Below are 16,748 nucleotides of genomic sequence, written 5' to 3'. Positions count from 1 at the left end.
TCAAAAGGAGGATCTGAGGGAAAAAAACACTGAAGAAATGAGAAATCCACGTGTTCAGCCTGCAGACAGTAAAGAAGAAAACATTGGAGGTAATCTATTAACTACTGTGTAATTCATGTGATTTTAAAGGGCGGGGGTTTTTGGAATGGGGGGCTGCAAACCGTGGTGGGAAGACTGTGGTAAGAGGTGCTAATCCTTATGGCTGGATTCCCCTCCAGGTAGAAGGGCTTTAAGCAGCACTGGGGAAGCCAAGCTCTAATTCAGAACAAATTGAAGCCAACCTGATGAATGTGAAGAGAAGAAATGTAAAGCCTGCTGCTGTATCAATGGGGAAGCCTGGCTGATGATCAGGAGAGCTTGGCAACTTCCACTGCTGAGAACTGAAATGTAATTATTGTCACGAGCTGTTGTGGGATGATTGGCCTGTTCAAATAAGTGATTACAGGCTGGGTAAGGGGGATCAAATAATTTTAAAAGAGGGGGAAAAAAGAGGCAGGGGGAGGTGTGAATCAAACTTTGCTCTGTTGTTGGGAAAGATGAAATTTAGCTGGCAAGTGTTGCTGCGCTGATCTGACCCACAGATGGCAGGAGCTGTGAGGAGGGCAGGTGAGTTGTCTTCAGCTGGGAAAGAGGTGACAGCTGGGAAACGCCCTGTCCGGGTTTTGTACCACATTTTACAGGAAAATGCAGAGAAAAAACTGGCCCTGTATAGTCCCTGGGCTATAGACCAATAGCTGCAAGCTGGGCTTCACAGGAAAACCACCAGAGGCTGGTGGAAAGGCAAAACCACCAGCTGCCAGATGGAAGCTGGAGGCAAAAGAGTTAGAGACACACCAAAATCTTTATTTTCTTTCCCCATACACATAGCAGAGATGATGGATTGTAAGCACTGACAGGAAGAGGGGGTGATGCACTGCAGGGGATGGTGCACACCAGGTACTTGCACCATGTGGTCGGTGTGGATGCAGCAGAGGGGACTGTGATGGACAGGCCAGACCAGATGATCTCACAGCATCTCCTGGCCTTGAGATCTGTTGCTCTTAGTATAATGTCCTTTTCTTCAAGGGTTTTTTTTCCCCCAGGAGGGCACTTTCACATGTGATCATCCCAAGGCTGCGATTCCCCTTGGAAAGGCTTTCTAATGTCCTCTTAATTGCCAGGGTCAGTAAAGTAACCCTGAATGGTGATTCAGCCATATGGGATGCCTCCCAGAAAAGGAGTCACCTCTCTCCAAGGGTGTAAATCAGTAGAATTGTGGCATCCCAGGAGCCCTCAGCAATAAATAAACTCAACCCAAGTGCTCTTGCAGCTCGCCACCAGCTGAGTGGAGCAGATGAACTCCCTGGCTGGAAGCAAACCCAGGCTTGTAGAACCTGTGGTAAGATGCATCTCTGACTCACGGAGTGCAGCCTGCCAGCCTCGGGGAAACAGCTGGAGACAGAGCCCCAGCGAGGAGGAGGCGGTGGCTGTGGCCTCCCACGATTTCCATCTCAGAGTGCAATGATCTCAGCAGAGAGCTCAGTTCCTCGAGCTAGGTGAAAAGCCTCTCCTGATGGGAAGGGACTTGTAGGAAACAGCCCGTATTCCTTTCGGTACATAAATATTCCGCTCTGCTTTCACTTTGCGGCCACAGAGTGCTCCCTCTGATCCTTAAGCCCGAGACCGCAGCCCGGCCGTCAGCAGGGCTGTTTGCTGCCCTGATTTATGGGCTGGGAGCCACCACAGAGCCCCTTCATGCCACCGCTGTCTTCTGTGCCCTGCTCAGAAACCTACAGGAAGCTGCCAGGCCCGGCTGGAGAGGAGGGGAGGGAGAGAAGTCATTTCCTGCTCCCAGGGGAGGGTTTTCCTGCACCTGGGGACGTGCTGGACTGGGAGAGGGGTTGGGGACCCCCGGGCAGGGCTGGGGGTAATGCAGAATGACACAGGCGGTCCAGTGTCACCTGTGCTGGTACCACACATGGAGTGATGCCTTGAAATGCCACTGTGCTGTGGCACCCCAGGCCTCTGCTCTGCACTGCTGAGAAACCCTGTGCTGCCTCTGGCACAGGACCCAGCTTAGCTCGGTGCATTAGAGCGTTCACCAGTGCGTGTCTCCTACATCTTGCTGCTATTAGCTGCTTTTATTATACTAGAGGTCTAGAAATAGGAAGAAAACACCCTGGTATGGCCTTGGTGGCAACAAAATAACTGCTCTGCTTTCCCTGAGGAAATCCAGCTTTGGGCGTTCGCTCTCCCTTTCCATAAAAAGTAACTGTTTTCTATTGCCATAATTTAAAACCCATATCTGTTTTCAGATTCCTGTTCCCTCAGACCAGTGACAGACCGGGAGCTGTGATAACTTTCTTGTGTCAAGGTAACTAATGAGAGGGAAATGATCCGGCTCTCCATGGAAATGCTGCTGTTCTCAACTATTTGAGGAAAGCTGCAACTCCTCACCTGTACACTCATACTGGGATTGGCCGTGGACAGGGGATGCCAGTGGTGCCACATGGGGTCTAAGGCACAGGGACAGGCATTTGCTGATATTACACACAGCGGGGAAAACCTTGGGGTTTAATTGGCCCTGCTTCACTATGGGGTAAGGTGAATTTGACACAATTATCATTATCTTGCTTCGTGGAGTTGAGCAAAATATCTCTTTTATCCATGTTCCAATCACTTGCAAGCACTGAGATCGTTGCAGCAAAGCCCTCTCTGTCAAAACACAGCACTACCTTAAGAACAGTTGTATGAAAACCAGCACATGACCTGCATGTGAAATGAGGAGTTTGTTTCTATTCAAACTGATTCCTCCTGCAGGTTGCTGCCTTCCCCTCGGGTTGCACTTTCATTTTCCCAGCCTTTCCCATCTGCTGGCACTAGCTGCCGCTCTGCAGCAGCCTCGGCAGACACCAGGCTGGAGGAAACAAGGGGCAGCCTGGCTGTCCCCAGCAGAGGACAATCGCCAGGCAGGACCAGGCAGATCCAGTGGTCCCTGGAATCCCATTCGTGCCCTCTGCCTGAGTGGCTGTTTTCAGCTCAGACCAAAATGCATGAAAACTGTCTGATGTTTGATCTCCTCTCTTTGCAATGCTGATGAACAGTGCACGTCCTATTTCTTCCCTGTTCACTTGGTTTTTCAGCACTCTGGAGCACTGCCAGGAGTAAAGAACCAGCTCTACAAAATAACACTTACAGCTTTTCGTTCCAGAAGGCAAGTTCTGCAATATTTCTTAGAGAAACACAAAAATACAAATGATATTTCTTGAGCAGTCTGTCTAATCCAATGCACATATCAGGGTGCTCTCGATCCCCTCGTTAGCTCCACAGCAATTAGCACCCAGCGTGGTGAGCTCTTTGTGCCACAAACTTCTTTAAGTGCCAGTATTCACTAGCCAGGTATAAATATTGATTTTAGCCTATGTGGAATAAAGAGTGAACAATCCAATACAGTTTTTTTATGAAGAGCCATTTCATACTTTCATAATAGATGTCATAAAATTCCATCAATTACTGGGGTCTCTTCAGGGGACCTAATTATTGTGCTATGCATACCTAGTCTGAAAACTTAATAATATCTCCAGATGCTGCCAAAAGCCCTTTGGAGGTCTTACATTCCACGAGGGAACCCTCTGCTCTGTTAGGGTTTTTTTTCTTTCTTTTAAATGAACTATCAAACGTTCAGTAAGGGAGATGAACTGGAAAGCCTGCATTCACACAAATTCAGGGTGGTATTGTTCCTGTAAGACAGGGAGGGAGGGGGTATTTATTTTATTTTTTAATTATTAGACCATCTTGGGTTTGCCTTAGGTCAACTATTTAATGGTGACTGCCCAGTGTCACACGCTCAGGGTGCTACAGATAGATCCCTCCATTCCTGTAGGAATTGTCAGTGCTGTAGGAATTGTCAGTGCTATAGGAATTGATGGGCAGTTTGGGGGTTGCTTTTTGGGGGGAAGAGGTTATCCTAGCAGAAAGTGAATGTCAACAGAGGCAAAGCTATTTTACTGGCTCCTTGTGTGAAAGCAACAAGGTCCTGGCAGAGTACTGGGAATTTTATACATGGACTCCTTGACAAATGCCAAACAGAGCAGCAGGTTCCACCCCAGCACAAAAGCATTCTGGATGATTGTGACCACACTGTGAGAGGTGTTCCTGGAGTATTTCCCCTCTTTCAGAGCTGCAGGCACCAAGGCCTCTTGCTGTCTATGGCACTGTGTGTGAGAGAGAATCAGGAGTGGTGCAAGCACCCAGCAGCGCTCAGGCCTCTGCAAAAGCCCAAGGCAACGTTTGGCCCATGGGAAGACAAACCAGAGCCCTAGAACAAGCTGCCATCTTCACATTTTCACATCCAGATGGCTGTTACGAAACAAGGAAACATGATGTGCCTGAGTCTGTCTGAGATGACAAAACCACACTGGTGGATCATGCTAATCCCTTCATGTCTGAACCCCAGCTCCTCTTGGGTGCATTACTCATCCCTGTGGCTCTCCAAAGAACTAGATTTTCCTTTAGATGTCTGATTTTGCTGAAAGATCTGAGAAATGCTCAAGGGCATAAATTATTCTTTTCATAGCCTGTGATAATATATGATTCTTAAATTGCCACCAGATCTGCCTCCTTCAGATAGTGGAATGAAAATAATGCTGTGCTTGCCCCGAGCCAGGAGGAGGATCTGGTCCAAACCACGTAGTCTTTCAGCAACCCAGCAGCATCATGGATGCAGATGGTAGATGATGCCTGGAGAAATGCAAGTGTTGGAGGATCAGAATTAAATATCAGCCACTCAAATTAACTTATTACTACAGTCCTCAGAACTGGGACCAGGTTTGTAAGGATGCTAAGTCTGTCACTATGGTGTAAATCAGTGTGGCGTGTACACTGCAGGGTGATGGAGCACTGGTGTGGCGTAGGGCAGGAGTTGGTTTCTTCCTCTGTACCACCACCCACTCAAAACCTAAACTGGGACATTCATAAAGCCTCCTTTAAACAAAAAATTCATATTCATTTGTAACTGTAAGAATTATCCCCACTAATATTACTGGTGCTTACAGCAGACACCGGCTGCATGCTTGCAACCTTCCTTGACCAGCAGCAGATGTGGGACCATTCCTGAACTGTGAAATGGAAACTGTTTTCACATGGCTCAAGGAGATGATACTTCCAAAAAAATCAATAAGCATCATAGCACCTGCAGTAAAATCAGAGTTAGTAACCCTAAATCAGCGAAAGCCACAAAACCACGAGCACAGGGAGCTGTAGAAGACAGGTAATTGATTTAAAGCATGCAGTATTTATATAAAATGGGGGGAAAACCAGTCGGAAGATGTTTCTGTACAACCATTTTGGGTTTTCTGGCTAGCATTCCTTACCAGCAGAAATACAGGCAGCAGCAAACAGTGCCTGATCCTGCTTTTTCTGGCAAAATTGCAATTTGCCACAAGTTACAGCGGGAGCGGGACTCCTCTTACAATAAAACACATCCATTTCCCAAGCAGCTTTCTACGGGAGCCACACTGTGGCTTTGATTGCAGATGGAGCCCGTCCAGGCACGCTGACAGCCAGGCACTCGTGATCACGGTGGCTGCATTTGGGCTAAATCCCTGCTCTCCCTACAGGAGACTTGTAAGGCAAGAAGCACAGGCATCAACACACAGTTTAGTCACAAGTCTGCCAAGACCCTTCCTATTGCCACAAGGATATTTCTGCCACACATGAGCCAACAAAAAAAAAAAAACCAACCCAGAAGCATATTAATTTAATAGTGGAGGAGAGGTTCTACCACGCTCGTTTATTGTAACTGATGAAAAGGCTGTAATGCAAATTGTTGTGCCAAGTTGCCTGTGCTGGCCAACATTTTGGCATTGTTACATTCCTATCTAGGCAGCTTTTAATTATTAATCATTTCAAGTGTTTTGAGAGTTGAATTTCAGTGGATTTTAACTGATGGGTTATCGTGGATTTAAACACTGAGCCCGATTGTCAATGTGAGGGTGTTGGCAGTGATCTCACTCTGTTACTTCTGGCTGTGGGTGGCTGCAGAGGATGACAGCTGAAACTGCAAATGTGAGAAACTCTCAAATGTGTATCCATATGAGACTGGCCCTGTGGGTTCACATTTTTGCATTGCTATCCATTACAGTAATTGATTCTTAGCCAGTGTCCTAGGTTAAAACAAAACTAAAGCTTCTTCTTTTCCCACGTTCACTTGTAGAGGTTTCAGGATGTGTGCGATCATTTCCAAGAGTTTATTGTTGTTGGCCAAGTAGGACTTTCCATGGATAAGAGAAGATACAACTGGAAACCGAGAGCTCCTCGTTCAACACTGATTCCAATTACATGGGATAATTTCAAATGGATCTCAGTGTGAGTGAGCCAATGATCATGTGCCCATACCCTGAGACAGTGACTGATCTGAAAAATGATACATCCACGTAACCCTGGGATCAGAAGTGTTTGCTTCTTATATTTTGAACTCTTTGCCAAAGCTGAACAACTCCAGCTCTGGCAACTATTGATAGAATGTGATCATTTCAAAAGAGAAAGATTTTGCAAGTTTTTATACATGCATTAATATTAAATCCTCTGGAAAATTCCAAAATGTGACTTTGCACCGAGTCCCCTGTGACAGGACATCCCCCATGAGAAAGAATGAGAGGGGAGAATGTAGCTCAGAAAAGCTGACAGTTTAAACATCCCCAGAGAAAAATATAACCAAGGAAATTATTTCTCTGTGTGTGCTGGGCTTGGGGGCGGAGGCTGGGTTTGTTTTAGTAAGCAAATGACCCATGGCTCTTCTGCAAAGGAGAAGGCAGATTTTAGATAGCAAAACTGTGCATCTTGCTTGGAATCAGTGGTCTATCAAAACTGCTGAAAGTTTCCACTTTTAAAAGTTACCACTTTTTGCCTTGGTCCTGTGGTCAGTCCAGCTAAACAACTTGGGCAGTCAACCCTGAGACTTTAATGGATGGATGGATGTCGTGAGGAAGTAAAAAAGCCTGGACTTATCTACAGAGACTTGGAACATTTGGGGCAAGTGTTCCAAATTAAGAAAGAAAACATTCCATGATTTACGTCAAAACTATAAAAATAAGCATTTTGCACAGCTCATGCTCCGACCGAAGTCAGCATCCAAAACATGCAAAAATTACTTCTAATTACTACAGCTCATGGTAAATGAAATTCTCCTTGGTGTTCCATGGCTGAAAGATCTTGACTTTTTTCCTGTAACCATTCCCAGATTCAAGAGGTGCTGTGTAAGTTCAGAACAATGCCATGATATCAGTGAAAGAGAAGACAGGAGAGGGGGAAGGGAGAAAGCAAAAGGCATTATTTGTAGTTCTTACAATATTAATATAGTAATAATAATATATACTCTGAGCATCCCACAAAGCTCCAGCTAATCCTGTGGCCCTAGAGGACTGGTGCTGCCTTAGAAATATGCAGACAAAAAAAGCAAAGAAGGGACAAGGGCTGTTCCTGTGATAATGTCCACACAGCCGTGTGGTTTTCAAATAAATGAAGGTAAAAATGAATGAAATTGTGTTTTGTTTCAAACTCAAATCAGGTTCTGCTGGCACCCAGAGTTGCTACAGTAGGATGCAATGTTACTTCCTGCACCTGATCTCCTGCGCAAGTGTTTCATGGCATCATTGGTTTGTAAAGGGATGAAAGAGGGTGGGTATGTCAGTCTGTGTGGTACTTACAGATCCTCTAAGCTGCCAGAGAGGATTCTCCTGCCAGCAGCACTTCGTTGTTGTTCCTCAGGCTGAAAACTTTCCTTTTGCTGCAAGGGTTCCTCCACAAGAAATGCCAGGTGCAGAGTGAAGCCCTTGAAGGCATTCCCTTGACAGAAGGGTGATGCTGATTGAGAGTATGGCACCAATTTGCAGTGCACTGCCTAAGAGAAAAGGCACTTCAGCTGGGGGAATAATTTGCAGAAATGAGGGTGAAAGCTAAACTTTGCAGCAGAGCTCTTACAAAAAAAAAATGTACCAAAGACACAGTGAATTTCTGGAATACCTGACAGGCATTTCTTCTGGGTAGGGCTCCACAACATGCACTTGCTTCACAAGCCATTTGTTTTGCCTTACAAACTGTCACTGTTGAGCTGATGCCACCAGAAGCTGGAAGGAAATATGACTGGAGCTGCTCCATCAGCACTTCTAATTTCCTTCCCCAAGGTGGGAGGAGTGGCACATAAAGAGAAAACTTGTGTGTGTGTCTCTATGGAGAACGCCAACGAGGCAACACAAATGAGCAGGATTGTTTATGCTGGGTTATCAGATGGTGTTGCTACCAAGTACTATGTGTGATTAGAAGAAAAAAAATTAAAAAGAAACTTTATACTCTATTTTAGGTGCTAGAGTAGCTGGCTGTATCTGCTCTTGGCATGTTGCTGGATTAGGAAGATGCATTCCTAGTAGCCACAGGTGTGCAGAGCAAAGATCTCTCCTGGTGACCAAGCCCTGCAGGTGATGCTGCAGGCTCCTGAAGGAGCAGAGCAGTGGGAACACGTGGCTGGGGTCCCAGCAGGGCTGCACTGCTGCAGCTTGTACCAGGCTGAGTGCACAACTATTTGCTGTAGGAGAGGTGACTCCAGAAGTCTCATGCTCTTCTGAGGGCTGCTCTGTTTTCATGTGGGATGAACCTTGGTCTGTACGGGATCTGACACTTTGTTAAACCAAGAGATGCACCTGCACTCCTAAAATCCCTCCCTGAAATCCTAGCATGGACATGCACAGCAAGCAGCATCTTGGGTTTTGTGTCAATGGCCCCTGGGGTAGGAAATCACTGTGGTATCTCCACAATCCGTACTACTTTGTGTGGATGCAGAGTCACACCTTAACTCTGAGCACAGCTAGTGATTCCTGGGATATGTGTCTGGCTTTTCCCTAAGAAAGGCAGCTTGAGAAACAGCTGTTCATCCCTTCACCTCAGCTGAGGCTGACATCTTCATACTTGTATGAAAAATGAATTAATCTTCTGGGGGAGAGGGCTGCTATGACATCAGACGTGTCAAGCCCATAGACTTAAGAAGAGAAATAGTGGCTTGGGGGTGAACAATAACCAACTGTGGCCAAAGAAAGAGCCAGAGAAAGAACCCAAAGATCTTCACTGGCATCCCATCCTCTTCTGCAGTGAAAGCTGGCATATTGCAGGACAGATGATTTGCCTGCCTGTTTTTTTTTATAGTGCTTTACACTTCCCAGGAGTTGTTTCTATATGACTGTAATAGAGCTGTCAAAATAACAGCTTGTGGTGGAGGATGCAATCGCACCTCTCGGCTCCGCGCTGCCCTTCTCCTGCAGCACCTGATTCCAATGAATGGCTGGAGGACGAGGCCAAATGAAGGTGACACTGGCTGTGAGTTCAGGACATGGCTCAGTGCTCATTTGGCTGACCTTCCCAGCAGAGCCATGGCCTCAGGCCTTTCCAGCCTTTTGCACTGTAAGCCTGGCCCCAGCGATGCTCTCCTTTGCCCCATGACCTGTAGGCAGCGTTTTGCACCTTCCAATTTCACTGCTCTGCATCCTGCCCTTCCTGCCCAACATTTTTGATCTAACCACACTGTGCAGGCAACACATGGAGCGCAGTCACAGGAGCAGCCAGCTGATGATTTGTGGTTTTGAGAAGTATTATTCTGCAGCTTGACAGGGCAATGAGGGTGGAGGTGGGACACGATCCAGTCCCTATCCACTGCAAAATGGCTGTTGAGTATGCTGTGGAATATATTTCAAGGAGGAATAGCCTTAGGACTACCTGGCAATGACTGCCTGGAGGGAGGCAGCATCTTGGTGCTGGGGTAGTGGTGGTTTTCCCACGCCTGGGGAAAAGAGTGTTAGGAAGTGTCCAGACCTGCTCCGTCTGGGAATAATTGTGTAAAGTCAAATGAGAGGCAATATCAGAGCAAAATGAGAGGCAATATCAGAGCAAAACATTAATGAAGGGACTGGAGTAGCCATCCATCAATGTCCATTTGCTTGGAGGCATCAGGCTTTTTCTCCCTTCTTTTATCAGACATCTTCAGTAACCTACAGGTGCCTGCTTGCAAGGTCAGCTTTTCCTATGCATGGGAGCAGTGGCTCTGCAGGCTGAAGCTGAAGTCTGCATAGATCCAACGTAGAACCAGCTCAATCAGATGTTTAAGTATCACTGCAGGAATGATCACTGCCATTTAATTTGCTGATTAGTGTTGTCATATCTATTTGTAGAATACAGTATAATTTATGGTGAGATCCCTGGAGGAACTTTAGCAAATGCTGCAAGTAATTGAATCCGCTGATTTCTAAAGGTCAGGTGAAAACCAAGCATTATTATAACACAGATGAGGTGATGATGACACCAGGTAGCTTTACATTTCAAATGTAAAAACCTGTATTTACTGATCATTGCTGTATGCCATCACTGTGGAAGGTGAGTGAATAAGACAGTCAAGAACCATAATGTCCATTTTCAACCCTGTCAGTAAAGCAATGTAGTTTCTGAAAAGAAGAAAAAGGGATTTATTTTTCCAAATCAACGGGTGGCGGGGGAGAAGAATTTCAGAGAGGCGTGATTAGGGAAGCATCAGGAAATTGTTTGGGTGATTTTACTGAAGAAGTGGCTCACTGATGAACTCTGAGGCTGAGTGCTGCTATTTCTACTCCTGGCTGAGTAAGATCCCCCAAGCTGGCACAGCTACTTTCCGTCTCTCTTCCAGCCAACAAGCGGATTTCCCTTATCAGCAAAACTAATTTTGTCTGGCTGACAAGTTATAAAAATGAAGTCTTTTAATTTGGATGGCACAGTCTGGAGTTCACTTCTGCAGGAATGAGGGAGAAACGGAAGGAAGGTGGTCTGGAAAGTGGCAGGGACAATCAGCTTTTGAGGGCACTAGACTAGAGCAGCTCACTGAAGAAATGGTTTGGCCAAAGACCAAAGCTGATGGAGGGTACTACCAACACAAAGCTCAAGCTGGGGTGCTGGTTTGCACTAAAAAAAATTATCAGCATGCACTGCTGATTATCACTGCATGCTGATAGTAAGTTGAGATTTTTTTCCCAATAATACTAAACTTTATTTTTGTTTAAAGGAGAGAAGTATTTCTTCAGGACTAGATTTTTGTTGTCAAACTTGTCTGGGCCCATTAGAATCTTCCCCAACCTTCTGGAATACCACTAGTTCCCATCTGCTTTCCTCAAAGTAACAAAGTCGGTGGAGAGCTTGGCAGGAACCAAATTGGCAAGACGAGGAGTGGGTTGAAACAGTGACTAAATGTGGGATGTGTCTATCCCCATGAAGCTGCTGCTAACCCCAGCACCCTGTATGGTATCTAACAGGCATTTATAGGCCATGCACCGCTGACTTCTCCTGCAGCAACTCCTGCCTACAGGTGCTGTGCACAGGGCAAAACTGTGCTGAGGTCATAAATTTTGTGGCTGAAATGCCTAATAAAAAGGGTAAATGCATGTTTGCTTGTAAAAGCCCTTCCCCAGAACGGATTAAACAAGTTATCCTGTGCTTTTCACTGCAGAAATGTGTGTATGCCGCAAACTTTCTCCTTTAGCTGCTCTGTAAATCATCAACCTAGAGCACTGCAGGCTACAAGAGCTGCCAGGACAATAAACTGAAGCTTTAAGCCCAGGAAAGGCTTAAATACCCACCTTACTTTACATAGCCTGGTGACAGCAATATGGATGTGCCTAAGGCTGAGTGCTCCCATGCCCCGATGGGTCAGGGTCTAAACACACACAGACACTTCAAACAGAGGCATCTGTCCGCAAAAACTTCCTCTCCTTGGGAGGAGGCTTTTCTCACAGCTCCTGCGTGGGTGTCGGGGCACATAAATCCCCCAGACTTTGTTGTTCTGCCAGCAAGCAGGACAGGAGAGCAGTAAAAACCTGCCAGGTCAGTTAGAAACCAGCTGAGTCACAATGCTGCAACAGGGCCACCTGAAAATAAACAGGCCAATGATAAAAGCCGCGCAAGGGCCGAGTCAGAAGCCTGACTCTCTGGGTGGGTGCGGGTTTGTCTGCTGCAGTGGCTCTGGGACTGTGGATGCTCCCTCCTGCTTTCCTGCACGCCTCCCTTTGTGCAAACCCAGGGCACTGGCAGAGCTGGGTACCCCATCACCTGCTGTGCAGCACACGAGTGGAGCTGAATATTTGGAAAAACAACACGAGAGCAAGGACCCTGTATGATACCTTCAGCATGAACCCTTTTTCTTTGTCCCCAGAATCATTCCCCTTAGGGTGACAGCGGGCACCACTGACTACAAGGGTATGCCAGCCCACGTGTACCAAATGGGGACCTGTTAGGTTATTTTGGTGCTCTCCGGGGAGAAAGCGAGGGCACGCAAACATGGATAAATAACCGCTCCTGGTTCTGGGTCTCTTATATAAGGTGATGATTATAGAAACTGCGGTGTACGAGGGGGTGGAAAGGGATGCAAAGATCAGAGTTTTTAAAGGAAAGTAGGTCTGGGTGTTGAGGGGGGAAATGGAAATTACCAGCCTTCCTTGAGGTTTGATAAAACCAAAGAAAGTGGTGCTGTATTGTACCGATGCCTTGGCCGCAGACAAGACACGAGTGTCCTGTGCTGGGGAAGAGCCGCTCAAAGACTTTATTTAGATCTTCTCTTCAGGATGAGCTGATGTACGGGACTATCAGCTGAGCACAGGGCTGGGAATAAATGATTTAACAGCACAAATGGTTTCCAAAGGGAGCTGGGAGAGTATTGTTCCAAAGTTCCAAACACTTCATGTTCCTCCGCAAGCACAAATGGTAATTGGATTATCACAGACATGTAGAAAGCAATTTTGTAGCCATCCTGACACTGATGTTGGTTGGTTAGTGAAGGTTTTTTCACTATATATTTTCCTTTCTTTTAAGATTATGAAGAATGCAGGGTTAACGCTCAGGATATTTTTTAATCCTAACCAGAAACAAAGCTGCTTACAAACTAGGTTTAAGCATCTTTAAATCCTTATCATAGAGGAGCTGGGTTTGAGCTGCATGAAGACAAGCTGCTATTTTATTCATAATTGTTTAGAGAAAAATAGGGGAGGGTTTCATAAAGCGCTAAACATTACACACAGCTATTTGCCATCTCCTCCTCTTTTAAACACAGATTGTAACTCACCGTTTCCCTATGCTGCAATTTATTTTCTTATACCCAGGTTGTGAAAGCTGTGGGAATGGAAGCGATCCGTTGTTCTAATCTGTAATGAGAGTACCAAATCCCCCTGTGTCTTCAGCCTGATTTTGGTGACAACACGTGCATTTACGGATTCATTGGTGAGTGTCTGGAGGTTACTCTTCAATGCGCGCTCCTTATGATCTGATCAGTCACACGCTAAAGAGTAGACGTCTTGCAGCAATGTAATTCTGAGTTACACTGCCTGAGCTGTGTTTCTCTCCCCACTGGGTTTCTGATTGCTGAACCAGAAGCAGCACCACAACTTCTTTCATGAGGGAGGTTTTTGTGCACAGTCACTGAAAAGTCTCGTTTGGAAAAATCGCTGTGCTAATGTAAGACACTGGTTTGAAGCAGGGTTGTAACACAGTGGGCTGGATATAGGAAGATAATCAGTGTACTGCATGAGAGGGATGTTGCCTGGATGTCATTCAAGCTTCTGTATCTCTCATTCCTAGTACATATCTATGTTTGGCATGTACTCCACAGGTGAATTCATGTGAGGACACAGAGAATCCTCTTGGATGTTTTTGGTACATCCCTTTCTTGGGGCCAAATCTGCTCTCACTACAATTAACAAGAGCTTGTGTTGCACTTCCTGAACGAAAGCCTTGCTCAGCTGAGGAGTCTCCCTGGCCTCAGTGGGGCTCCCTGTGTGCCTAATTTAGGGCTGGAATTCGCCAGCAGGTCAGCACCCACCAGGATGCTGATACGTAAGACCTACTCAGTCTATAGACCTGCTATTTTAGATCACCCCAAAGACTGGCCCTGATGGGCATTGCCAGCAGGAGCCCACAACACGGACCAGATCCAGATCTGCTGGGTTGCCCCAGCTGTGTGGTGTGCCCCAATCTGTGGGCATTTAATGGGTTAAAGGGATATTCATGCTTCTAGTGACAGCATATACTGACTGAGAGATGAACATGTGCTTATGGCACAGTGCTTTCATGAGATACAATTGATAAATGAGAAACAAAAGTCTCTCTGGGGCACAGGTAATGGTGCACTGACGCTGGTTTTACAGGTTATGGGTTGCAAGGACCCCGATTGTCTCCCTTCCGTCCTGCAAGGCTGCAAAGGGAAGAGCTAAGGCAGCAAATTCTGCTCTTGTTTTGGCTTTCTTCATGTGCCTAAGGTGCTGCTATGTGAGAATGCTGGCAGGGGGTAGGAAATACTGTGTCTGCTGGAGCTGAACAAGTTCCTGTGTGTTTAGTAGTTGAGGTGTCCTTGTTTGCTCTTTCTTGCGAGGTGTGTGAAAGGAGACCTTTGTACATCAGGACATGTGGTAGTGCCCAGGTACACCTTGGATATAAAAGAATATTTGTGCAGTGGCAGCTGAGCCATGGAGATGGTAGAAGCAGGTGCCTAGTCTACATTTCATAGGAAAATGGAATATGTTCTATTGAATAAATCAAGGCTTTGTTAGCTAGGCCACCTTATTCCTGCAGGGAGTCTGTAGGAAGGATTTATATTAAGTATTCTCTGATGATAATGATGCTTTTAAAATAGAATTCAGAATATTATGCCACCTAAATCTTGATAGCCCATTCCGTCAGCTCAGAAATACTAATGCAAGGTGTATCTTGTACTCCATATTTCATGGCTGTTCCAATTTCTTTTCTTTTTGAGCTATATACTAATATGGAGTTAGAGGCTTTATCTCCACAGCTACACAGTCCCCCTCACAAGCCTCTCCAGACATGCAATTTAGCAAAAAAAAAAAAAAAAAAGTTTGCTTTGTTCCTCCGCATGATATGATGTAATCAGGAGAATGAATAGAGATGCCAGAAAGATTTATGGCTTGACTTTTTTCCGAGATGGAGAGGACAACTAATACACAACACTGATTTCATGAGAAACTGGGGATCCTCACATGAGAGAAACATTTTTTTTTTTCAATATCCACTTCAGAAATATCACCCTAAATGAAGTGGGGTTTTTGAGAAATTAAGGGATGAATAGGAAAAAATTTCAAGATGGACTGCTTTTTTTTCTTTTCCAAAACATGAAGCTATGCTTCGATAATTGAGAATACAGCAGGATTTGGCATTCGTGGGAAGTCCTACCCAATATTAAATCACCCTTCAGAAAATGTGCCATAACCTCACTGCCCCTGAAGCATCATTTCACTGAAAATGTTGCAAAAACTTTGCTAGATTTCACCGACTTCTTTTTTAAAAATCACCCTTAAGTGCAGCATTTATGGACATTCATAAAACAAACCAGAACACAGCATTTCAATTTCAAATCAAACTCTTAGCTGGCTTAAACTCTCTCTTTCAACAGTGCAGCTGAATACAGTTCTGTCTTTTTAACTATCCTAAATACAAATGCAACCCCTTAGTGACATCTCTTTTTTTTTTTTTTTTTGGCTGGGTTTAAGATATATCTTGAGATCAACTTTTGGGTCCAAAGGGGTGGTGAGCTGCTCCCTCCCACCCTGAGATACTGATCCTGAAGTCTAATTATGCTCTTTGCATCTATCTTGGTTGTTCCCTCTACACCGGTGACAAATTTAGTAAAAAACCTCCAGCTGTGCTGAGACTGTGGAAGGAGTTGAGGCTTGGGGTTAGAGCTTGAATAGCATGGAACCTTTTATTTCCTACCCAGTCTGGCTCTGAATGGCAGCTATGCAAATTATGTGCATACACTTTCTACTGTAGGTTGGTTTTATAGAGGCTTTCACTGCAATAGATAAACTTTGAACAAATAATTTTAAGCTGGTAACTTAAATCAATGCAGTTTTTTCTTTTTTTTTTTTCCTTGCAAAACCAGGTTCTTCAATGTCACTTGTAATTCAGCACGAGTTAAATACTGTTGGTTTCCTAGGGAAGGGGTGCTATTGTTTAAATCAGAAAGGCGAATACAAATGTAATGCAATCTCCTGTCTACCAAATGGGTGGGACGTGCATACGAACAGCTTGTAGTCAAGCTTCAAATGCAACTTAGTTTCCATTCTTCTTTGAATTCCTGGAAAGAAAGATCTTCCCAAAGAATGGGGCTCTTAAAATCCCAGTCTGAAACCAGTAGTGATGAAAGCTACTGTAGGTCTATAACTCTGGACCCCTGCGCTTTTAGAAATTAAATGCCCTGTTCCTTATGATTTTTTAAAATTAATTTTTAATAATAGTAAAAGCATGATTTCCATGTCAGAAGAGGGCTTCTTCCTAACAAAATCTTTCTTTTGATGCAACTTGGAGGACTTGGCTGTCACTGTTGGATGCTGCCCAGAGCCATGGCCAGGCCATAGGATCCTATAGCATCTCTTGGTTTCTGGAGTCAAGTGACCCATTTGTTCTTTCCCTGGTTTGTGTGTGTGTCCTGCACATCCCTTATCCAGCCTCATATCCCGAATTCTGGGGCACCCAGCACCACAGAGTGAGCCAACACACCTTTGCCTCCCAGTCAAGCACAATTGTAATAATTTCTGTGGTTTATACCTACTTTCTAAAAGTATAAATAACCGCTGTCAGCTCCCGGGTCTATGGGGCAGCACAGCAGAGTGCTAATGAGATGTGCTCCTTGCTACCAGCTCAGCTCTGTGTGGGCAAAAAGGTGTTAAACTGAATTTTAAACTGCTGGCAATGAACAT

Source organism: Chamaea fasciata, unplaced genomic scaffold (genome assembly GCF_029207755.1).
Source record: "Chamaea fasciata isolate MVZ Bird 193981 ecotype frontalis unplaced genomic scaffold, bChaFas1.0.hap1 SCAF_3, whole genome shotgun sequence".
In the NCBI taxonomy this organism is placed as follows: Eukaryota; Metazoa; Chordata; class Aves; order Passeriformes; family Sylviidae; genus Chamaea; species Chamaea fasciata.
The sequence above is the reverse complement of the archived record's forward strand: the minus strand, read 5'-3'. Positions refer to the sequence as shown.